Source organism: Cololabis saira, chromosome 10 (assembly GCF_033807715.1).
Source record: "Cololabis saira isolate AMF1-May2022 chromosome 10, fColSai1.1, whole genome shotgun sequence".
Classification (NCBI taxonomy): domain Eukaryota; kingdom Metazoa; phylum Chordata; class Actinopteri; order Beloniformes; family Belonidae; genus Cololabis; species Cololabis saira.
Genome location: NC_084596.1, coordinates 3818371 through 3842726, shown reverse-complemented (window position 1 = coordinate 3842726; position 24356 = coordinate 3818371). Strand labels below are relative to the sequence as shown.

The window sequence follows — 24356 nt, the reverse complement described above, 5'->3', positions numbered from 1 at the left end:
GGAAAACAGCACCCGGCCAATCCACTCCTGCTGCTCCGAGGAGAGAGCCGTCCCTGGAAAACAGCACCCGGCCAATCCACTCCTGCTGCTCCGAGGAGAGAGCCGAGCCACGACTGGGGCAACAGCTGGAGAGACGACATGCAGCAGCTTCAACATCTGATCTCATCTACATCATTGACTATCAATACAGTCCTTGTCTTACATCTCACCTCAGCATCTCCAGCAGCAGCTCTGGATGGAAGGAGGTGGGGGCCAGACACCTCCTCCCTGGGCGCGGTGGCAGGAGACGGAGCGGTGGCACGAGACGCCTGCAGGACTGAAGCTGCAAAAGAAATGCCAAGTTTGAATCCGCTTTAACCTCAGGCGTCTGCAGGTGCTGGAAGTAAAAGCAGGATGCTACTCGGGAGATGATGTTAGCAGAAGCTGATCTGATGACAAATGATTATTCACAATGCGCAGAGACAGGCGCAGGTGAGAAAGCCTTCAGGTAGTTGACTAGAGGGAAAAAGGCTGGTGTTTGTCTACAGGTGAGAAATGAGGATTTGGCAGGTGAGTAGAAGCGCAGGTTAGTAGATGCGCCCCAGTTAGTGATCAGTGTGTGAGCACAAACAATATGATTTTATTTAACACAAACTTACTGTCTTCTATTTGTTTCCAAATAAGGTCAGTTTTTTTTTTAAACAAATAGAATAAAACAAGAGAGAGAACAATTAACATCAATAACAATGTTTTTCATCAAAAATCTATTATGAAGGAAAGTTACTTACAGTCCTCAATGTCAACTAGCGCCTGGACCATCTCTGCATGGGAGAGATCTGCAGGATCTCAGAGCTGGTCCAGAGGGAGCGGAGGAGCTGCAAGTGGAATCAAACACTGAACTAACTCTACTTGTGAAATGTAGTGAACTAAAGGTGATTTTTCTTCCTACCAACTCACCGGGAAGTGCAGTTTTAGCTGAAGACACCAGCTTCTTCAACTTCAACTGCATTTCCCCCACAGACAGAGAACGCCGCCCAGATACAAAAGCTGCAATTCTGAAACATAACAACACAAACTTCAACAGGCTTTCATGAGGGACGACATCCCCGTCTACTATAGTTGGAAGTTTAGTAAATAAAAACGTACTGAGCTGCAGCCCTTGCAGTCGAAGCAAAGACAGATGCAGTGCTGCTGCTGCTGCTGCTGCTGTTACCATGGTAACAGCTGCCGCTGCTGCTGCTGCTGCTGCTGCTGCTGGTGGAGGTGGAGGTGGCAGCAGCTGCAGTGGAGGTGGAGGTGGCAGCACTTGCCTTCTTCCTGTCTGCTCCGAACGTAGCGGACGGCGTTCTCCATCTGCGTGCCTGGAGCTGGCATCTTCCTCCGCAGGTAGTTGACAAATCTGTGCAGATGAGACCACATGTCAGGGGAATCAGTTACAACAACACACTTGTGCTAAACAGAAGATTATTACGCCCAATAGAGCTCTGATTAGACCCTCCAGGAATCTGCAAAGAAAAAGTTTAAATTCCGCGGAGAGGAATTCTTGATTCCGCGGCTTGAAAGTTAATATTCCGCGGGCATTAAAAAATATATATTTTTAATGTAAAAATTAGGTAAAATTTTACCAAAACACTCTAAAACTGTAAAACAGTGTGTAACATACTATTACTGGTTATAAAATAATGAACATCAACATTTTCTTTGTCCCACTTTGGCATATTTATTTGCAACGAAAAAAGAAGGCCATTTGCAGTAAAAATAAAAATATAAAATGCTGACACTTGGTCTGTGAAATGCAGTATAGTAATGTTCCCTGAACACTGGGAAAACCAGTGTTTAGGGAACAGTACTATTTGTCCTCGGAAGTGGGGATTTCCCAGTTCCCAGTCGGAATTTTCAACTGGAACGCCCCTTGAAGTGGGATTTCCTACTGGGAAAGTGGGAGAAGCTTCACCACCCCCGAGTTACCATTCCAAGATGGCTGCCATTCCCAGTTCCCAGTTCCGACTTCCGAGGTAAATGGAACGCGGCATTTGACTTATTGGGCACCGGACGGAGAAATCGCTCCATAACTGAAGGTTTTCTTTATGCTGTATGTAATGTCTCCCCATATCTACAGTATGTAGTTAATCGTTTAAACTTTACTTTATGTCTCCGTGGAAGCCAAGGACCGATGCTGGTGACTGTTTGTTTCCTTATCCGGCTAGTGTTACTACGTATGTGCGACATCTAGCGGCCGGGATGAAAATTACATGTAAAAAAAGTGATTTTTCTGCACCAGACATTGAAATCCACGGAAGGTCTGTAAATCCACGGACAGCCGTGAAATCCGCGGAAATTTCCGCGATCGCGGAATCGCGGATTCCTGGAGGGTCTATCTGATACCGGATCTTTTTCGGCTCCTCCGACTCGTACAGGCTCTGCAGGGTCTCGAATTTGAAGTCCCCGAAGCCAACAAGGGCTTGTCCCTCCTGACCGGGCTGGAGAGACCACTCGTGCGCCTCCTCAACCGCACGGTGGAACCTGACTGCCTCCACAAAGTCAGGGTAGGTTGAGGAGTAACGCACGAGAGCGTCCTGCAAAGAGACAAGGTTCTGCTGTAACTAATCCATTTACATTTCAGTCATGAGCATTTGTTGCTTATATGTGTTTTAATGGTTTCATTAACACGGTATTACAGTTTACTCACTGACAACATGAGAGTGGCTGAGAGACACTACCTTGTTGCATCAGCGGGGACTGCGATGCCGTCCGCTCACGCTCCTTCTGGTGGGAGGAGACCAGGTTGACGGCGTAGCCAACGTCGTTCTCCAGCAGCCAGTGGAAGCTCTGGCCCTGGTACCGGCCCAACTGGAGCCTGGATCGGCTCAGTACCAGGCCCACGTTGGAGCCGTCACCCCCCTCCCTGGCCACGTGGCTCCGGGCATCAGCCTCCACCTCCTCCGCAGCCTTGGCCCTCGTGCCCGTCTTGGTGGGGCCCGAGGCTTGAGCCGTTAGGGGCCCTCCTAAAGACAGGGTGTTCGGTCTGGACCAGGAAAGCAGAGTGAAATGTACAACTTTAAATCACATAAGAATGAAGGAGAGAGAGAGAATGATGCCTGAATAAAACACAACTTACGATCACTGTTGCTGCCATTATACAGTTTAGACTGGAAAGGAGCAGACGACAGTGATGTCACAGTCAGGTATTGATCAGTGAAAACAGTGTGCATGACGATAATAAGAAAGACAAGTTTTTAGTTGCTTTCAGTGTCCACAGTCAAGCTTGAGTTGTCGGCCCTAAAGTGTTTTATTTTACGTTGCAAATGTTTCCAAATGTAGTGGGGTGTTTTGAACACACCCAGGACGCTCAGTCAGGCTCCCTTCAGCTCCTCCCTCTGCTGCCCAGGTGCAGCATATCAGCTTCATCTGGACCAGTTGAACAATTTGTAGGCAATGCACCCACACTCAATGTAAATAATCTTTAAACTTTATGGTGAATGAAAACTGCTGATCAGCTCTGTTTTATAAAGCACATTTTTACATGAATAAAATAAGAATTACAAGAAAATAACACAACAAATGTTGAAGAACAACAGCCATGAAGACCATTTCTACAAGTGTTTGAACCAGCATTTTTAAATGTCTCATACCTGTTTAGATGTTTTTGTATAAGATTAAGGAAGAAGAACAACAGCAGAGGGCGCTGTTGCTACATTTGGTAACGTGCACAATTCAGAGTTGGTCCTGGCTACTTTTGCGCCCTGGGTGAACTGTCCAACATTCAGATAAATCAATCACCGCTTAGGAGGCAGGTAACCATATATGGTAAGTATAAAAGTTACCATCCTTCATAGCTCTGTTACTTCACATAAAGCCAGGACAGTAGTGGAACAGGTTTGTGTACTAAATATATCACAGTGAGGTGAAATAAAGCTGCTCCAGAGGTAGAATGAACTTGTTGTGACAACAGGGTTTTTATAACAAGTTGAAGACGTGTGTTGAGGGCCCTGTGGCTTAGTTGGTCAAAGCATCTGTCTTGTAAACAGGAGATCCTGGGTTCAAATCCCAGCAGAGCCTTTAAACTCTTGAAGACAAAAGTACCTCTACAAAAGGACACAAAGGTTCGTTCACTCAGGGAGGGAGATAGGGGACAGAGTTCAGTAATAAAAAGACTACTTTATTATTTAAAAAATGCACATTGGTTGGGGCAATAAAACAAAATATACCCCAATTAAAGAAGTGGGAAAGGGTTTACGGCAGGGGTCACCAATCCTGGTCCTCGAGGACCTGTTTTACATGTTTCGCTGCTTCATTGCACCGTGATAAAAGTACCTGTGTCATCAACAGAATTGTGCAAGCTGATGACGATGATTAATTAGAATCAGGTGTGTTAAAGCAGGGTAGCATAAGACATGCAGGACAGTGGCACTCGAGGACCAGGATTGGTGACCCCTGGTTTACGGACTACGCCTTACCGACTGACCTCTTGGCATGAAAGAGAAGCAAGATGTAGGTTTTCAGCATTCACACATGATGCCAATGTTGGTCTTCAGGTAAAGCATTGTACTATAGTCTTGAAACTTTGCTACTTGGAGGAGAAAAAACACAGATTGCATAAATCTCTGGGGCTCGTCCGGGAATTGAACCCGGGACATGCGTGACAGGCAGAGATACTGTCCACTATACTAACTAGGACATCTGATAATCTGTGATCAATAGTTCACAACAAAATTGGTCCCGGCAGGTTAGCTGTGAGATAAGTACGGGAACAAACCTCAGACTAATGTTTCTGATTCAAACAAACACTCATTTATTTCAGCCAAATGTTCAAGCATGTGACAAGTTGTTGTGGCTGAGTGGTTAAGGCGATGGACTTGTAATCCATTGGAGATTCCCCGCGCAGGTTCAAATCCTGCCAACAACGGTTAATGTTTGAATATGCAAGAAGACTTGCAGTTGTTAACTGTAGACTAAAATTTATCAGTGGGTTTTTTTTTGTCAGATGTAAGGAATTAGCTTTAAAAACCAAATACCGTTAGTTTTTTTGGTTGAAACACAAGTCAGACTTGGGCATTAGCATTGGCCCAAAACAAACACTGACAATGTTTCTCAGTGTAGTAAGTGCTTCCTGTTGGTCCATAACATTATCTAAGCATTAGAAAGCAGACTGAACTGTCATCACATTTTAACAGCCCTCATGAATATTGAGGTGATTATTGTTGGTCATCAGTGAACAGTCGTTGGCTGACCGTCACTGTCAGGGTTCTTGAGTAACTTTGATCCAGTCAGGAGTGGGTACAAAGAGAGAGATCTGTTCATTCAAATGTCAATGACAGTTGTCATTATCAAACCTCTCCAAGTCTATGGTCTCTTTCTAAGAGAATGTTGTAATGCAATGGATGACAACACATGTCTAACTGGATATACCTGCAAACATGCAGCTTATACAACAAGAAGTTGATGTATAAGCTAAGGGACAAATGGAGGTAAGTAGCTTGTGATATTGAAGAAACCATCATCAAAGAGTTACTTTCCCTGACATGACTGCTCACCTTCTCATGTGGCTGGAAAACTGTGATGTCTCATTCAGCTGTTTCAGGTACTTTCCTGCAGCGTTGTTGGTATAGCAGTCAACATGGATGCTTGCCAAGCAGTTGACCTGGGTTTGATTCCCAGCCAATGCAAGAAACATGAAGTCTTCAGAAGTGTAATGCTTTTTGTTGGGGAAGAATATGTTTTGGACAATCAGACTTTATGTATGTGTACATGGCTTCAAACTTTTTTTGGAAATGAGTCCTAATTGTTGACTTGACAGACATTAAATTAGACATATAGTCTCACACATATATGTGCAAGAAGACAGGTAACATATATCTTTATGTGTGAAACTGAATGATGATCAATAACCTGTTGCACAGTTTCTGTAGTTTAGTGGCTATCGTGTTTGTCTCACATGAAAAAGGTCACTTGTCTGGCTGAACTTTTGGATCAGGACGTATCAGTGAACAGAGCATATCTTCCACTGGAAGATTTACAGCACTGTTTTGTATTAGAAGAACTTCATCAATGACAGTTTTTTTTAGCAGGAAAAGCACAACTGCCTATGGTGTGTGGAAGAGGGATTTTTATCTTATTGACAATTGTTCATATGTATCAGTCATGCATATCCAAAACAGATTCTCTCCCCTTCGGGAATCTAACCCCGGTCTTCTGCGTGACAGGCAGAGATACTGTCCACTATACTAACGAGGACAGCTTTTTGCCCAAAGAACTTCCTGATTGCATGAACTTAATAACTGTGTACCAATGTAATTGGAAAGTTAGTGTCCATCTCCCTTTAAACTTTTATATCTGTCCGCAATTCTCGGCTCTCCGCGGTCTCAGCGCGCCGGGAATGCAGGTGAAGCCCCGCGAGTCTCGGCTCGGTTTGCCGCAAAGCTCTGGTCCAGCTGGTCCGGGGTTCCCCGCACCTCCGGGGACCCCCTCTCGGAACCTCTGCTGCTGGGGTCTGGTGGTGGAGCTAGTGTACGTTAATGGAGAATGACTGACTTTTGGTCAGTTGTGGAACTGCAACAAAATTAATATCTGCATGAGACCCAATGCGAGAAAGAGATGGCCGGCCTTCCTGTCCTGTGCACCAAGAAGAGGACTGGAGTGGTTTTCCAAGTCCAAATAATGTTATTGCAAAGTCATACATGTTTCCGCCCAGTTTCAAACAGGGGACCTTTCGCGTGTGAGGTGTGTGGTGGCAAAAATTCTTGTTCAAAAAGAATGTCAGGATACCTCAGCTGTCTTTCGGAAGTTTAATGAAAAGAAAAATAACATTCAATTGAATGGAGTCACACAGAGCAACCGGTCACAAGAACCGTCTGTCCGGGGTGAGCTGAAGAAGATTAGCGACAGGTTATTTTATAGTTGGGAGCAGGAAAAGACAAAACATCACCCATCACCCTGGCAACCGTGCCAGGGTCTGTGTCGAAGGAACATGACCTCGGCATTGGAATGAAAACAGGCAACGGACAGTGTTATACCAAAATTTTCCATTACATTCCACCCCTTTTAGCATTTTATGCTAAACCATAATAAAATAGGAAATTTTGCACTGACCTACCCCACGACCAATATGCTCTGTCGCGCACCAGCCAAACGCTAGCACACCCCTTCTCCAACGCGGGAGTCACAGAAACCCCGACAGAGGATCTTAGGTCACTGGTACAGAAGAGCCAAAACCTCTCCCTCCACTAGAAAAAGGGGGAGAGTCAAAAGACTCAATCTGTCTAGCTACCCTATCATAGATAAGGAAGGAAAAAACCCCCGTAGGGGAAAAACCCATCATGGAATATAAACTAATCTACTTCAAACAATACCAAAACAAATCACATTCAGCACAATAGTCCATGAAGGGAAAAGGAGAAGAGAAAAAATCAAAGGCACTGTGTGACTATGCAGTTCAAGGATAAAAAGAGATAACATGTAAAATAATAATAATAATAATAATAATAATAATCAAAAAATGACAAAATTCTCCATGTCCTGGCAAAACCCTCCATGTTTTAACCCACCGTACCACGGGGCTAATGCTTGATTCCCTCACAACCTGTCAACAGGACATAACAGCTCATAATCAGTTCAAAACAGTATAAATGAAAAAAAAACATCATCAACCTGAGGAAGGATTAATGCAGAATATAATTCAAAATAGCTCTTCTCCCTCCATGGAAGGAGGAACCCACTCATCATCGCGGTCCATCTCCGGGGCAAACCGTCCAGGTGCGGTGGGAATGGCAGAAGCTATTAGTTTCTTCACCCATGGCACAATAAAACACAGAAAAACACACAAACCCAAAAGAATAGTCAGTTCAGGGGCAGAGAGGTTGAACAGCGCAGTTTCCCACCCTGAAATGGAAAACAAGGACCTCCTCAGCAAATGCAACAATTCATTCAGGTGTCCGACAACATGTGTCACATCGATCTCGTTGGTCAGCTGCCTCGTCACAGTGGTCATGGTACGGAACCATATGTTGTCCTGTAGCTGCAACGCCGTGTTGGTCGTGTTGTTCGTGTAAACAGTAGCCCTTCTCACCAGCCAAAGAGGGGTAGGTGCCGCCTCAGAATCGTGGTCAGGGGGATGTGAGATTGTCGTGCAGTTGGTCTGTGACGTGTGATCGTGCAGGCTCTCCAACAGCAGCAGAAGCAACCTCACCCCTATGGAGACGACCAGCAGGACGCTGGTCGCCACCCTTATGCCGTATCCGAACTGCCTAAGGGGATGGTACGGCCGTGGCCTCTCGATCAGGTGCATGGCGTGCGCGTGGATCAGGAACCCGTCGGCAGTGGCTGGCGTGGATCCACGTGGTATGTCTCTCTGCAACCTCAACTGCTGTCTCCGTCACCAGAAGCACTTGGAACGGTCTGTTCCACCTCCGAGCTTTCCAGTGTTTACGTCTGAAGTCTTTGACCACGATGTAGTCTCCACTCCGAGGTCATGGAGTTTCGTCTCTGCCGGTTTGGGGAGGGCTGTCTTAACCTGCTTGTTGATATCAGACGAAACAGACGACAAGGTTGCACAATATCGTAACATTTCGTCTTCACAAAGGCCAGTTTCTTGCTGCTGCCTCTTAAACGGGCCCAATCCCTGTTTAAAGGTCTCTTGAAACAGGATTTCAAAGGGGCTCAGGCCATTTTTGCTTCTCTGGCGCGCCACATTAGCACCACATTAAGCTGGGTGGTAGGCGCAATGTTGTCGTATATCTACGCCCATGTACTCACCGACCTGTTTCAGTGCCGTGCTCACAAACGGAGCGCCATTGTCTGAACTGATTTTTCGCCAGAATCCCCCGGGAATCCCTGGGAATTATCAGGTGCATCAAAGCCTTGGCCACTGCGGCGGAGTCCTGTCTTGTTGTGGGAAAAGCTTCAATCCATTTAGAAAACATGCAAATGATAACCAAAACAAACTTTTTGCCTTCACTGGGTGTAAGTTCAATGAAATCCATCTGCAGATGTTGAAACGTCTGTCTGGTGGGGGCGAGTTGTGTCTTCATATTCACTCCTATTGCGTATTTCACTCACCATCCCCCACCCCTTGAAACATGAAACCGTGTGTCATTTAAGCAAAGTGAGGGAAAAAATTCTTGGGGAGACATGGCCGGCCGTCGGGCCCCATTCACACCCTGTTAATTACCCTGCAGTCTGCATCCTCCCAGGACCATATTTCAGTGTGCAAAGCCCGTAGTCGCAATTCACCAATCTCAACTGAGGTCACAGCCGAGGACGGAAGTAGCAGGGAGACAGATCGTACTTTGAGAGACAAAGGTTGTTTGGACGCAGTATCTTTTGCAGCTGTGTCAGCTTGTACATTTCATTGAGAGACAAAATTAGATTGTTAGTGTGATCATCACATTTACACACAGCAATTTGTGTAGGCAGGAACATTGTATCCACGTGATGCGCTATGGGTCTACCTGTGGAAAAATAAAAAACGTATCGGGGACAAAAGCCCCATAAATCAAAACCTGCAATGTTAACTCACGTAGCAGGAGGCCTGGAAGCAGAGCCAACAACAAAAAGATCAAAGTCAGCATTGTCAATTGCATCATCACTCAAATTCAGGTCTTGGGGAACAAAGACAACATCATTACAACAGCAACATCACTCAAATTCAGGTCTTGGGGAACAAATGGATGTTAGCGTTGCGAGTGGTTCTCCATCATCTGCTGTTGGCAAAAGGGTAAGGGTTAAGAACTTGCTGTAGCACTTGAAGTCATGTAACCCCCCTTTCCGTCCACAGTCTGGGCGAAAAGTCGTGAACAGTCAGGCAGTCCAGGTAGTGGAGGCGTCTGTAACGTCAGTTTCAGGTCAGTGAAGGCGTCGTCAGCCTCGTCAGTCCAGGTACCAGGGTCTGATGCTTGTAGGCCTTCTCCATGGGCAATTGCTGCCAATGGTGCCTCAATTTCCGCATAATGCGAGACCCACTGTCGACAAAACTCATTCACACATTTTAGAATGACTGAAGTATCAGTTGAATAAACCCACCTTATTTATTTATTCCACCTCACTGTGAGATATTTAGTACACAAACCTGTTCCACTGAACACAACTGAATGAACAAACTTACCACAGCAGCATCTGAACAATCATAAAGATCTCTACATATGAGACCCTGCAGAGACCATGGCCTACAAAGACACAATTCATCAAATAAATTAAATATATACAAATATATACACTCCTGTAATGATAAAAAACACAGACTTTATGGAAAAATGTATCCAATGTCTGGTCTTCCACATGGTTGGTTAAATATTTCACCTTCTCCTCTGTTTGGTATGCTAATGCTAACCTTCAGATAGTTAGATCTGGTCTCCTAACTCACATTCACTTTTTAGAGGACACTTTGGTTTAGCTACTCTCTCATCTCATCTCAAGACATTTGATTTAGAGGCTCTGCTGGGATTTGAACCCAGGATCTCCTGTTTACTAGACAGGTGCTTTGACCAACTAAGCCACAGGGCCCATAACACAAGACTTGAGTTGCCGGGTCCATGCTGTTGGTACTGATCCTTTTATGAGGGTAAATGTCGATGCAAAACCTCATTATTACTGTCCCTCGTTGAAACAGCCACACGATTCACCGCTTCCAAACAATGGCGGACGCTCCAGCCGGTGGAGTTAGTTGTGGGCGTGGTTTCAGCAGCGGAGGCCGGACTATGGATTCTGCTCCCGTCGTAAAAAAAAAACTAGAAAAAACTTGTTTTTCATAATAGGTCCCCTTTAATGACCGCCAGGCGGTGCTGTAAGCACTGGATGACAAATACCAACAACATCACCAAGAATCCCGGTCACCTACCTCAATGACCAGGGGCAGAAGAACCTGGGAGCAGAACCACGCCCAACGGTTGGGGAATGGGAGCAGAACCACGCCCAACGGTTGGGGAGTGGCGACGTTGATCCGGTAGAAACTGGAGAATATGTCAGTCCACGAAGCCGCGGTGCAGATGTCCTCCAGAGGCCCCGCCCCCTTCAGGGCAGCCCAGGAAGCTGCTTCTGGTCGAGTGGCACCTCACTCCCATTGGCCAGGGCCGGTCACTGACCCTGTAGGCCTGTTTGATGGTGTCCACCACCCAGTGGGACAGGCGCTGTCTACAAACAGCACGACCTCTGTTAGGGCCACCATGGCAGATAAAAAGCTGCTCCGACCGTCACACAGGCGCCGTAGCATCAACATAAGCAGCAAGGGCCTGTACGGGGCACAAAAGGCTTGGCCCACTCTCTGCAGGGTGGGGGTCAAACCGGGCTGGATAGGCCGAGTAGCATAAGTGCGTGGCAGGACCTTGGGCAGGAAAACCACATTCGGCCACAACGTAACCCCTGAGCCTTCTGGGTTCCATTTCAAGCAAGAGGAGAAAAGCTGCTTCAGGTCCACCTGGGCCAAGGGCTCAAATGGCACTTTTCCACTAGTATCGGCTCAGCCCGGCACGGCTCGGCGCGGCTTTACACGGTTCCACACGTGTGTTTTCGCACTGCCAGGGGAGAAGTGGGCAGGTTGGGGTGAAGCTGCTGTGACGTACTCGATTGCGCAACCGCTTTGTTCATGTCGGCGCAGATGAGAAATCAGCTGGAGCCTCGAGCGGCTGAGAAAAAAACAGCCCGTCTACATCGCTTTTTTAATTTTTTCTCGACAGCCACCAGGTTTATGAACATCTGAAGAATACACAAGTCATGGAGCTGTCAACATGCATCCTCCTTCGATAGCTCAGTTGGGATAGCGGAGGACTGTAGAACCAGTAAAACAGGTATCCTTAGGTCGCTGGTTCAACTCCGGCTCGAAGGACTGCCATTATTTTTCATCTTCCCAGAGCGGGACTCTATTTTATCACTGTACTCGGCTATGGCTTTGGCCACTGCCATCTACTTTGGTTGGAGCTGAAGGGAGCCTGACTGAGCGTCCTGGGTGTGTTCAAAACACCCCACTACATTTGGAAACATTTGCACCGTTACAACGTTGTAGATAACGTTGGCTGGTTGGATGATTCATACCTCTCAGTTGCCTCGTCTCCATGTTGGTGTTTTCTCCCCAACAATGGAATGAGAAAGGGGAGCAACTCGTGGACCACATGGCCTAATGGACAAGGCGTCTGACTTCGGATCAGAAGATTGGGGGTTCGAGTCCCTCTGTGGTTATAGAGCCTTCAGATAGTTAGATCTGGTCTCCTAACTGGTATTCCTTCTTTAGAGAAGCAGCAGAATCCAACATGGCGAGGTAATACTTTCGTTTTCAATAAATGCTTTAAAAACGATTATATACTCAGTTTAAAATAACGAAAGGGTAGTTTATAGTTAGATTATATAATTCCGAACCCAACCTGGAGCAAAGCGAATCTTTAGACGCATCTATAGACGAGTATTTTGAGAGATTTGTCATGGTGAAGAAGTCTGGGGGCGCGTCCTCCGGCGCGTCCTCCACGCCGAAGCGTTCCCGTCCTGAGGATTCCCCTGGAGCAATCTCTCCTCCAGGAAATACCACCGAGGACATTCTGAGGTCCATTGACATCCGCTTGGCCTCCCATGACTCCCGTTTATCCCTGGTGGAAGTCCTGCACAAGGAATTCCAGTCATTAAGAGAAGCTGTGGAATACGGTAACCAGCAGGTGGAAAAATTGATGGCTGAAAACACCAATCTGAAGAAGTCGATGAAATCCATGTCAGAGGGTTTTAGCCGACTCCAAAATGAGAATAAATCTTTAAAGGAGGCCGTTTTAGACCTTCAAGCTCGTTCCATGAGGGACAACTTGGTGTTCTCAGGGATCCCGGAGAAACCTGATGAAGATCCTGAACAATCCGTCCAGGATTTCATCCGGAACCACCTGAAGCTTCCAGAAGACCTGGCGAACTCCATCACGTTTCACCGCGTCCATCGCCTAGGAGGAAGAAGACCCGAAGCCCAGAGACCCAGGCCCATTGTTGCTAAATTCGAACACTACAAACACAAAGAGCAGGTTCGGAGACAGGGGCCACAGCTGCGCGGACTACCGTTCTCCGTGAACGACCAGTTCCCCCGGGAGATCCTGGACCGTCGCCGAGTCCTCTTCCCGGTCCGGAGGAGGTTCATGACGGAGGGATCTCGTGCTGTCATCACCGTGGACAAGCTGTACTTGAACGGACAACTGTACCGCGACTCCAACATCACGCCCTGGCTCTTCTAAAAAGGATGAATACAAAATTTACTTTCTTTTCCTCTCTTTCTTTCTTACTAACTGGTGATTAGGTTAGATATAGTTACATAAACACTTGGTGATTAGATTAGATATAGTTTCATAAAATATTCTCGGTATATATTAATGTATTAATAATTCTTGCTCTGCTAGTCTCGGTAAGTTATAGGCTCACACTGGTGATTGCCTTTCTCTCTCTTTTTTTTATTTTCTCTATTTTTTTTTCTATCATGTTTAGAATTATCTCCCTCCCCCCCACCTCACTCCCTTTCCCCCTTTTTTTTTCTTTTTTCCCTCTATGTCCCACTCTGCTGCACTTTCTTTCTCGGTTTGGTAAATTGGTACAAACACACATTTCACACATCTAGAATAACATGGCACACACACATACAACAGCTTTTCATGCAACATTACCACTTACATATAATGTTACTTTCAATGATTGGATTATGGATAAATTAAAGTTTGTCACCTGGAACGTAAACGGAGCCGGGAACACGGCAAAGAGATTAAAACTTCTTAACCAGATACAAACTCTGCAGGCAGACATTGTCCTACTGCAAGAAACTCATTTAGTTAAAGCTTCGGTAGATGCATTGGCCACGGCACATATTCCGCATGTTTTCTCCGCCTGTTACAACTCCAGACAAAGAGGGGTAGAAATTCTCATTAATAAAAGAGTAAATTTCACCGTAAAGGACACTCACATTGACTCAGAGGGTAGATATTTAATTTTAGTCTTGCAAATTCAAAGCTTGAATTTATGTATTTCTAATGTATATGGTCCAAATGTTGATGACTCCTCGTTTTTTCACTCTTTTTTCACCTCACTTTCTGCTCACCTAGACAACACAGTCATCATCGGAGGAGACTTCAACATGGTTCTGGACCCTGGAGTGGACAGGCTCAGTAATGCAGGCGGACACATGAGTTGGCAGTCAGCAAGTATTGTTAAGCAATACATGAATGATCTGGGTCTTTGCGATACATGGCGCTCTTTACACCCAACCCTTATGAACTACACTTTTTTCTCAGCCGTTCATCACTCATATTCTAGGTTAGATTATTTTTTAGTCAGTAGCTCTCTGATGAGAGATATCTCAGAATCACAAATTCACCCAATCATTATTAGCGACCACGCACCTGTTTCTTTCACTCTGGGGAAGAGGGGGAGCGTATCATCCTCCAAAGTTTGGAGATTTAATACATCATTGCTCAAAGACCCCGACTTTATTAATTTTTTTAAGAAAGAATGGGATATATTTTTACAAAATAACGACCAGCCGGAAATATCAGCGAGCGTTCTATGGGAAGCAGGAAAAGCAGTAATGCGAGGCAAAATAATTTCCTTTTCTTCAAATAAGAAAAAAAAAGACAACTTAAAAACAAAAGAATTAGAATGTGAAATAAAGACGCTAGAGGAGGCCTTCCAGACCTCTGCAGACGAACGTATCCTTAACAGAATAAGGAAAACTAAAATAGAATTAAATAAAATAATTGACGCAAAAACACAGTTTCTAGTACAAAGGCTTCGCCTGGAAAACTTTGCACATGCTAACAGATCGGGAAAATACTTAGCCAATCAATTAAAAATAAACAAAGAAAAAACAACCATAACATCCATTAAGGACCAGTCAGGGGGAGTTACACATGACCCCTGTTTAATAAATTCAGTCTTTAGAGACTTTTACTATAAATTATACTCGTCACAAATTGAACCATCTGATCAATCCATTAGTGAGTTTCTTGGAGACATTAATCTGCCGAAGTTACATCAGGAACAGGTTACGAATTTAGACTCACCGCTCTCAATAGGAGAACTCCATGAAGCTCTTCAACATATGCCCAATAATAAAGCTCCGGGCCCAGATGGTTTCCCAGCTGAATTTTACAAGGAATTCTGGAGCATATTAGCACCAACATTTTATAAAATGATTCTAAATGCTAGGGAGAATAAAAGCTTACCCTTAAATATGAACTCTGCTAATATTAGTCTTTTATTAAAACCGGACAAAGATCCCTTGCTCCCATCGAGCTACCGCCTAATTTAATTGATAAATGTAGACCTTAAAATAATTAGCAAGGCCCTTACCGAACGTCTGAAAAGAGTCACCCCTTCTATTATACATCCGGATCAAACAGGCTTCATTAAAGGTAGACATTCCTCTACTAATATTCGCAGATTATTAAATATTATAGACTATTCGAGTATCAATAAACAGGAGACTACTATTATATCCTTAGATGCGGAAAAAGCATTTGATAAGGTAAATTGGAAGTTTCTATTGGCAACTTTGCATAAATTTGGATTTGGCGAATCTTTCATTGACTGGATAAAAATATTATACAGCTCTCCCAAGGCACGTGTAAGGACAAATGATCAAATCTCTACAAGTTTTACCTTGCAAAGAGGCACTAGACAGGGTTGCCCTCTCTCTCCCTCATTATTTGCAATATTTATTGAACCTTTAGCAGCAGCTATTAGACAAAATCTAAATATTAAAGGTATACAATGTAAAATATTAGAGCACAAAATAAGTCTTTATGCGGATGACGTACTCCTCTTCCTCCAGAACTCACGATCTTCACTATCACAAACAATTGCACTTATAGAGGGATTTTCATCTCTGTCTGATTATTCTATTAATTGGTCTAAATCCACTGTTTTGTGTGTTAACTGCAATTTTAGGAATATAACAAATACTCAATTACAATCAGGGAACATTAGATATTTAGGCATAAACATCTCCCCTAGGCTGTCAGAGTTAATAAAATTAAATCATGTTCAGCTTATAAAGAAAATAGAAGATGATCTTTCCAGATGGAGCTCTCTCCCCATTTCGCTCATGGGTAGAATAGCCACCATTAAAATGATGGTTTTACCAAAAGTAAATTATTTTTTCTCAATGATACCATGCAAACCCCCTCTTTCCTGGTTTAAATCGTTGGACTCATATGTATCAAAATTTCTGTGGAAAAATAAAACTCCACGTATTAGTTTAAAGACATTGCAAAAATCCAAAGAATATGGAGGTTTAGAATTACCTAATTTTCAGTATTACTTCATAGCCAGTAAGTTACAGTATATTGTAAAATGGTCAAAAGATCATCCTTTAGATAGTCAATGGCTGGACTCAGAGCAAGTGTTTTGTAATGAACTAGAAATCTCAGAGTTACCATTCATTAGTCAAAGTATCAAACATCATCAATGTTTCAAAAGCATTAATATTAGCACAACTTTATCAGCTTGGTGGGAATTTCTTAAAATAGCTAAAATTTCACTTTTTCCATGTGACCGTACACCCATATGGAACAACCCAGACATCGTGAAAAATGATAAAAAGATGGTTAACTTCGTTCAATGGAGGGATCAAGGAATACGGTACTTACAGCACGTAATTGTAGGAGGACAGTTTGTACCTTTCAATACACTTATTGTTCAATACGGAGTTAGCAGGAATACATTTTTAGAGTATCAACAACTTAAGGCAATAATTAATAAAACATACAAAATTAGCCAATTAGATTTACAACTTCCCGCTAAGATTATAGATTTATTGAATCTAAGCACTTTAAAGTTGTTTAACTCTACAGGTTAGTGTCTAAACTGGACGATTCAGTCTCTCTCCCGATCTCCAAGTGGGAGGCGGATCTCTCTCTGAATACTGACCAGTTTTCTTGGTCACAAATATGCTTAAATACTTTTACTATGACTAAAAACCCAAACCTACAACTTATACAGTACAAAGTTCTTCATAGAATACATTATACTGGACAAAGGATGTTCCAGATGGGCTTTGTCACCTCTAATATCTGTTCACAGTGCACAGAGAACACCCCAGATAATTATATGCATGCTTTATGGTTCTGTACACCGGTACAGAGGTTCTGGAAGGAGATTTGTGAGGATTTATCCACATGGATCAACCACAGAATCCCAGTGTGCCCCACGGTATGTATATTAGGTCACCTGGGAGACACTCAAATAGATCCTAATTGGACACACCGGGTTCTCACTGCCTTATGTATCGCAAAGAAAACCATTCTAGTAAATTGGAAACAAAAATCCAGTTTATGTATCAACCATTTTAGGAATCTTTTATCAGATCATATTAGTAGTGAGATAATGTCTGCCTCCACTGAACAACATTCGGCTGAATTGCACTCTCTGTGGTCCCCGTTTATTGGCTTCGTTACCTAGTGGGGGCGGGGGGTTGGTGATCTCGTAGCCCTTGGGGTTGGGGGTCGGCTTGGGGGGTCTGGAGCGCGGGCCTCTGGTGGCCCCTGTCCCTAGCCGGTGGGGGCCTTGGGGGCCTATGGGGGGGGTTGCCTCATGGCGGTGGGGGGGGGTGGCTGGGGAGGGCTCGGGCGGGGGGCTGTGGCTTGGGCGTCTCCGGGCCTCCCGGGGGGGGCTGGGCCGTGGACGTGGGGGTCCCACCCGGAGGGCCCGACCCTGCCTGGGTGGGGGGTGGCTGTCTGCGCTGGGGGGGCATTGCTGCCTTGGTCCTCCGTCGCTAGGCGGGGGCGAAGTGCCCCTGCGGATGTGGGGACTCCGTGACCCTTGGGGTGTCCGCCGGGGTGGCCTCGGGGGGGGGGGGTGGGGCCGGGTCCGGGGAGCGGGCCTCCCCTGACCGGGGGGTGCACGGGCGGGCGCGACGGCGGGGTGGCGGACCGTTTCCCCCTCCGTCTGGGGGCTCCGGCGGCGCCGGGGGCGCCCGTGGAGGTACGGTGGGGCCCTGGCCCGGCCCGGAGGGCCGCCCCCGTCTACTGGATGGCCGGTGGGGGGACGCGGGTGTCTTATCAGGGCCGGCTTTGCTGGTCCTGCTTCCTGGCTTCGGCCTCCGCTCCCCCTCTTTCCCCCCCCCTACACGATTCATACGTACATAGGCGAAGGGCGGGGGGTCCGGGTCGTGGGGGGCACCGTCCCACGTGGCCTGGCACTCCCCGCCTCACGGTTTTAACAGCAAAATAGACACTGCGCATTCAACACTTAATAAATACATTTGACAAAGACACGTAGTTCGGGAGGGGGGGGGGGTCGGTGTCAATCGATACTTGGCCCTCCCCCCTCCCTGTTTTTATGGCATTAATCACACACACTCAACACCAGGGGCGGGAGGGGGTCCCACATCACCCGCGTTCCCTCACCGGCCTGGGCCTGGGACGGGTGGGTCGGGTTACCTGGGCCTGGCGGGGCCCGCCGTGCAGCCTGGGGTGCCTTCTGGCGGTGCTGGACCCCCCCGGGGAGGGGGAAACGGTGCGTGATTGTATGTCTGTGTCGGTGAGAATGCGGTATGGAAGGGTCCTGCCATGGAGGATCTGAGCCTCCATTGGCAGGACATCAAAACTTAATAATTTATGAATATTATATTATACAAAGATGGTTATTATTATTATTATTATTATTATTATTATTATTATTATTATTATTATTATTATTATTATTAGTATTATTATTATGTATAGTATATTATATTATTATTAGTATAGGTATCGGATAGGTGAATGGATGAATGAATGGGATGCCTGGGTCTGGGGCCCTCTGTTGTCGGGCCTGCACGGGTGTCGCCTTGTTGGGGGGTTCCCTCTCTCCGGGCCCGTCTCCGGTCCCCCCCGCTGCCTCTGCGGCGGGGCGCCCCTCTGGTCTTGGAGGGCCACTTTCGTGGGGGACGGGTGCGGGGTGGGGGTCGTTGGCCTGAAGGGTGAGGGCCTCCTGGCCGCGTGTCTGGGGTGTCCGGGTGGCCGGGGATTGCCTGGGATCCCTGGCTGCTTCTTCCCGCGCCGTGGGGGCCCCGCCCGCGGGCTCCCTCGGCCGCCGCCGGGGGGGGGGGGGGGGGGCTCGCAGGCGGTGGGTTGCCTCCCTCCTACTTCTCCCCTCTGTGGGGTTGCCGGTGGCCTGGGTTCCGGGCTCTTCCGTGTCGGCCTCTGGTCTCGCGGGTGGCGGGGTTGCTCCCCCCCCTCCCCCACTATAGATACACTTCAGGTGGAGCTTTGTTTGGTTTATTACACACACACACACACACACACACACACACACACACACACACACACACACACACACACACACACACACACACACACACACACACACACACATATAGTCACTTAGTCACATGCATATACACACACACACACACACACACGCATGATCATATACATACACACACACACACATAGACATACACACTGGCTTGTTCACCTGCATGCTGGCTCTGTAGTTTTTGGGTTTAGGTAGCGGTAGCGATAGCTTAGCTCAGACTGCGATCAGATCTCAAGATTTAGGTCGATTGCTGTTATTGTTTTGGTTGGCTCCGTGCCGGTTTCGTGGTTTTTTTTTTGTTGCAGATTTCCAGTGCTTGACGTGTGTCTCCGTGTGTTCCTGCTTCCTGGATTGGCAGTGGATGTCGTCAACCCCCCCCCCCCCCCAAAAAAAAAACAAAAAAAAAACACTGGGTTTGTATGTGTATATTTATGTATGTGTACGCATATGTGTGCGTATATATATGTATATATATTAAATATAGTAATAATGCACATATATACACTTTTGGTTTCTACCGTCATGGTATCAATCAATAATATGTGTGCAGACAAGGTAAAAAAAAAAAAAAAAAAAAAAAAAAGAGGACACTTTGGTTTAGCTACCCTCACGAAGGGTACGGAGTTCAATACTACATACAGTATTTCTTCATCTTTCATCATCACGAATTGGAGGAGTACCCCACCATGTGGCACGAGTGAAGAACAGCAAAGCATTAAAGTCATAAAACCGACTTGAATATAATTGGTATAATTTATCACATATTGGCAGAATTGAAGCCTGAATTATCATTTTAAAATATAAAATTATAAAATATAAAATATTCCAGCAAAAATCAGAACAACTTTAAGTCTTAAATTATTCAAATCTAATGACGACATATGATCTTTGCTGGAACACACAAGACCTGCTTTAACTGAACCCTTTTCAGGGCAGGTAACCATATATGGTAAGTATAAAAGTTACCATCCTTCATAGCTCTGTTACTTCACATAAAGCCAGGACAGTAGTGGAACAGGTTTGTGTACTAAATATATCACAGTGAGGTGAAATAAAGCTGCTCCAGAGGTAGAATGAACTTGTTGTGTCAACAGGGTTTATAACAAGTTGAAGACTTGTGTTGAGGGCCCTGTGGCTTAGTTGGTCAAAGCATCTGTCTTGTAAACAGGAGATCCTGGGTTCAAATCCCAGCAGAGCCTTTAAACTGAGAATTAAGAATATGTAATGATAAAAAACACAGGCTTTGTGGAAAAATGTATCTGATGTCTAGTCTTCCACAAGGTTGGTTAAAGATAGGCTTGGTGGGGATTGACCAGAAATTTGGCTGTTTGGAGTTGCCATTGATGAACCAGAGACTTAAGGAACTGGAATTACTGGAATCTGCCCATTTTTCAATACAATTGTTGATTCTACCACTGAAAGTTCCTCCAGGACTTTTCAAAACCTCTGAAATGCCTTGTATTTAATAAACCTCGCTCCGCCAGAGCAGCCCGAGCCTGTAAATTATCACAACACTGAATTTTCACAAATGGCAACTTTATTGGTAAAAAAATAAAATATGAGTTGTATATAAATAACATTTATGCACTACTTCAGCCGGATCTGCAGCGGAACGCTGGCCCCAGAGCCACGCCGGGCGCTCAGCGTGGCTCCGGGGCGCATCGCCCGTTACCCGTGATCAAACCGACAGATTTCGCTGAAAATCTCGGAGGGTGAAGCTGATCCAGCCTGGGACGTACCCCAGAAATCCCTGCTCCCAAAGCGGCTGGGAACCTGGACAATTTAGTCGGACGGAACGCGCTTTGGGAACCAGGAAGTGGAGCAGCGCGCATCACCGCGGCTTTAACCGGGGAATTTGACCGGTTCCGACCAGCCGCAGGAACCCGCCTGGACTGGTAGCAGGGACTCCCGGGGACCGACAAGCGGAATTTCAGCCGGATCTGCCCGGCGGATGCTGCGCGACGGGCGCCGCAACCCCACGGCGGGCGCACAGATCGGCTTCGCATTCGCGGTGCATCGCCCGTTACCGGTGATCAAACCGACAGATTTGGCTGAAAATATCGGAGGGTGAAGCTGGTCCGACCTGGGACGGACCCCCAAGGACCCAGCTCCCAAACGACCCGGGAACCTGGATGATTTAACCCGGATCCGCTCCGCCGCGGCGCCGCGTCCGACTGGCTGAAGGAAGCACCGCTCCAGCAGCGGACAGAGCTGGTTGTGGGCGTGGTTTCAGCAGCGGAGGCTGAACCTATGGAAATCTGCTCCTGTCGTGACGTCACGACGGGAGCAGATTTTAATCGGCTCAAAAAAAACCACGTGACACTGGGGGACTCTGTCCGGCGGGGGTCAGAGAGCTTGCAGAAATTCATGGTATTTTGTCTCCCCTGTGCTGGCAGGGTGAGGGGAGACCACTTTATATATGTTAAAACAAGAAAAAACGTGTTTTTCATAATAGGTCCCCTTTAAATCATCAGAAAGACAGCTGAGGTGTCCTGACATTCTTTTTGAACAACAATTTTTGCCACCACAATTTGGCGACCACGAAGGGACCCCATCTGTGAGCGGATTTTTCCTTCTCTCCTCCGGAATCGAAGGTGTTTTAAGCATGCAACAACCTTGTACTCCCCCATCAAGTGAAGGTTGAGAAGGGCCTCTCGTCCGGAGGGGGTTGGGAGGGTCCCCGCACCGACTGGGTCAAGCGAACCCGGTGGCTTCAGAAACGCCTCGCTGTTCTTTCGGGTGAGTTTTGGAAAGAAAACGGCCGAAATAAGCTGTGCGCTAACGTCTCCTCTCTGCCTATTCAGCTGATGTTGCCAGAAGTACTTCGAACCGGGGGGGGCTGATTCCTGCCGGGGTCTGAGTACCTGGGCTGTTTATTACTGACCTAGGAGTTAGTGAATCGGGCAATTGGCCGAGGATCTGGCATCCATTGGAACCCCACTCATTTTCCGAGAGGAAAAGATCCCTCGGCGGACGCTCTTCGGTGCGACATCGGCTGTAGGTCACCAGACGTGACGGACCACGAGTGCTCCTATAGCCGTGGTTTGAGAGTGGCAGACTACTTCAAGTCAGGGACTTGAGGGCTCTGGATTCGGGGAATCCGAGTTGCCAGACAGGGTCTGGGGGCGGCCTAGAATGCCTAATTCTAGGAGGTGAAGGAGGTTTGTGTTTGTGCTCTGAGCTGTCTGTTAATGTCTGGCTAACAATCTTGACTGTCTGGAGGATAACAAATAATTTTGAGAAATAATTGGAGTTGGAACGTTTTTCTGTTGAGCAAGTCGTGGGGTTTTTTTTCCCCCGTTTTCTGCGTCTAGAATCCGGTTTGAGTTAAATGGGTAATCCGAAGTACTACCTGCTTCTGTAGGATTTACACATTATTTATTTATTTATACATATATAGATTTGTCAAATCTGAACCGTGACTTTTTCAATATATTTTTTTCATCCAACTATCTCCGTCAGAGAGCTGCGCGAGTGTTCCCGCTGTTGTGACGTCACTGTAAGATTAATCCAAGTTTAACATTGTGAAACTGCCAGAATCAGAATTAGAAAACTGCCTGTTATTCTCATGACATGCATTGGTAGTTCAGTGGTAGAATTCTCGCCTGCCACGCAGGAAGTTAAAACTGCTGACTTCTCAGTCTGTCAATGAACCATTGTCAGATGGACACATCTGTCACAGATTTCCTGGGTTCAGGAGGAGGCCCAAATTGACCTTTGCCCTGAAACCGATCACATGCTCTGAATAGATGGCCAGTTGGCCACTTCCTCAGAGATACTCAGGGGTTTTTGGACTGTCCTGGGACAACTGTTCTATTATATTTGTAAAGTTAGCCTGCACACATCTGTTCAGAGTTCCTGTTTCAGCCCCAGAGGGCATATAACCTCAGCGACCTATGGTTTATAAAAACTTTAAGCTTCTGTTTACCTCTTTAACTGAAAATATCACATGTGTGACATTTTGACCCCGATGTCTGTTCCTCTGTATGTTTCCCGTTTTCTTCCATATGTCCATTGTATGTCTATTTTCTATTGGCTACCTAAATATGGTAATTTCCTGTGTCCCATTTTAAATAAAAAGCCCCTGCAGAGGATGAAACAGCAAGCATTTCGTCGAGAGCGAGAGGGCTGTTGCTCTGCAAGCTTCGACTGTGCTTCCCTTCTGCAGAAGGCCTTTAAAAATCATTTCTGACAGTTTCCGGTGTCTTTTTCTAAGTTATTAATATTGTGATGACTTTTTAACCTAACAGTCACAAACCCTGATAAGCGGAAGACCTTGGTTAGCCATTGTTTTTCCTTCTGGAAACTCGCAACACGTCTGAGAGGATCAAATAATCAGCTGTGGGGGCCAGTTTTCAACAAGCCTTCTGGGAGTAATGTTCCCGAAGGACCAGATTTGTCAGCACTAAATGTGAGATATATGATAGTTAACTATGGGAAAGAATAGAACTCACAACCTTTGTCGGAACTGTGGGCCAGACAACTTAAATTTCCCCCCAAAAAAAACAAAACAAGAAACAGGAAGCCTGAGCGTTAAACAGCTGGAGGCTTTTATCACTCGCTAAAAAGAAAAATGAAAAACAAATTTAGATAGATTGGAATGTGGCTGAGTGAGGCAGAGACCCAAACAGACTGTGCCCCAGTGTGTGAAGCTGGACCCGGTCTGGACTCTGCGCCACCCGCCCCACCCCCCCCAACTAGCGCCTGGACCTCAAGCAGAGCTCACCACTATACCACCAACGCCTGGACTTCACCCAGCTGCGCCCGTTTGCCCCCCACTGCCCACAACCCCACCCGTGGGAGCACCCCTCCCCCATCTTCACCTGTTTCACCCATCGGAAAGATGAGGAAAAGTGCTGGAAAGACTGGCTGTCTAAAGGACATTTTTGACTGGCAGAGAGCCTGCGTTCACCAGGAAAAGGGTGAGACTGTTGTTGCGAAAGACTGAAATGGCGCTTTTGCACTAGTCCCGCCTCTGCCCGGCTCGGCTCGGTTCGGCCCCGGCTTGCACGTTTGCACTAGGGGCTGAGACGGGTAGTGCCGCTCCAAGCCGATACTATTTCTGTAACCATTCTGGCGAAGTTCTTTGCGGGCTGAGCCGGGACTATTTCTGACGTCATCACCTTCCGCGCCACTGATTG

At 46.3% G+C, this 24356-nt stretch overlaps 1 protein-coding gene and 6 non-coding genes across 7 annotated transcripts in view; 5 read left to right on the top strand and 2 right to left on the bottom strand.

Moving 5' to 3' along the window:
• LOC133452339 (zinc finger protein 502-like) overlaps positions 1-24356 on the bottom strand; it is an 81676-nt gene that overhangs the window by 35905 nt on the left and 21415 nt on the right. The gene's annotated exons all lie outside the window — the stretch shown is intronic.
• On the top strand, positions 3965-4038 carry trnat-ugu (transfer RNA threonine (anticodon UGU)). Its single transcript has one exon. It is a non-coding gene; the product is annotated as a tRNA-Thr (tRNA).
• On the top strand, positions 4804-4885 carry trnat-ugu (transfer RNA threonine (anticodon UGU)). Its single transcript has one exon. It is a non-coding gene; the product is annotated as a tRNA-Thr (tRNA).
• trnat-agu (transfer RNA threonine (anticodon AGU)) lies at positions 10403-10476 on the bottom strand. The gene has a single exon. It is a non-coding gene; the product is annotated as a tRNA-Thr (tRNA).
• Positions 11706-11794, top strand: trnay-gua (transfer RNA tyrosine (anticodon GUA)). Its single transcript is given in 2 exon segments — positions 11706-11742; positions 11759-11794. It is a non-coding gene; the product is annotated as a tRNA-Tyr (tRNA).
• Positions 12072-12144, top strand: trnar-ucg (transfer RNA arginine (anticodon UCG)). Its single transcript has one exon. It is a non-coding gene; the product is annotated as a tRNA-Arg (tRNA).
• trnat-ugu (transfer RNA threonine (anticodon UGU)) lies at positions 20341-20414 on the top strand. The gene has a single exon. It is a non-coding gene; the product is annotated as a tRNA-Thr (tRNA).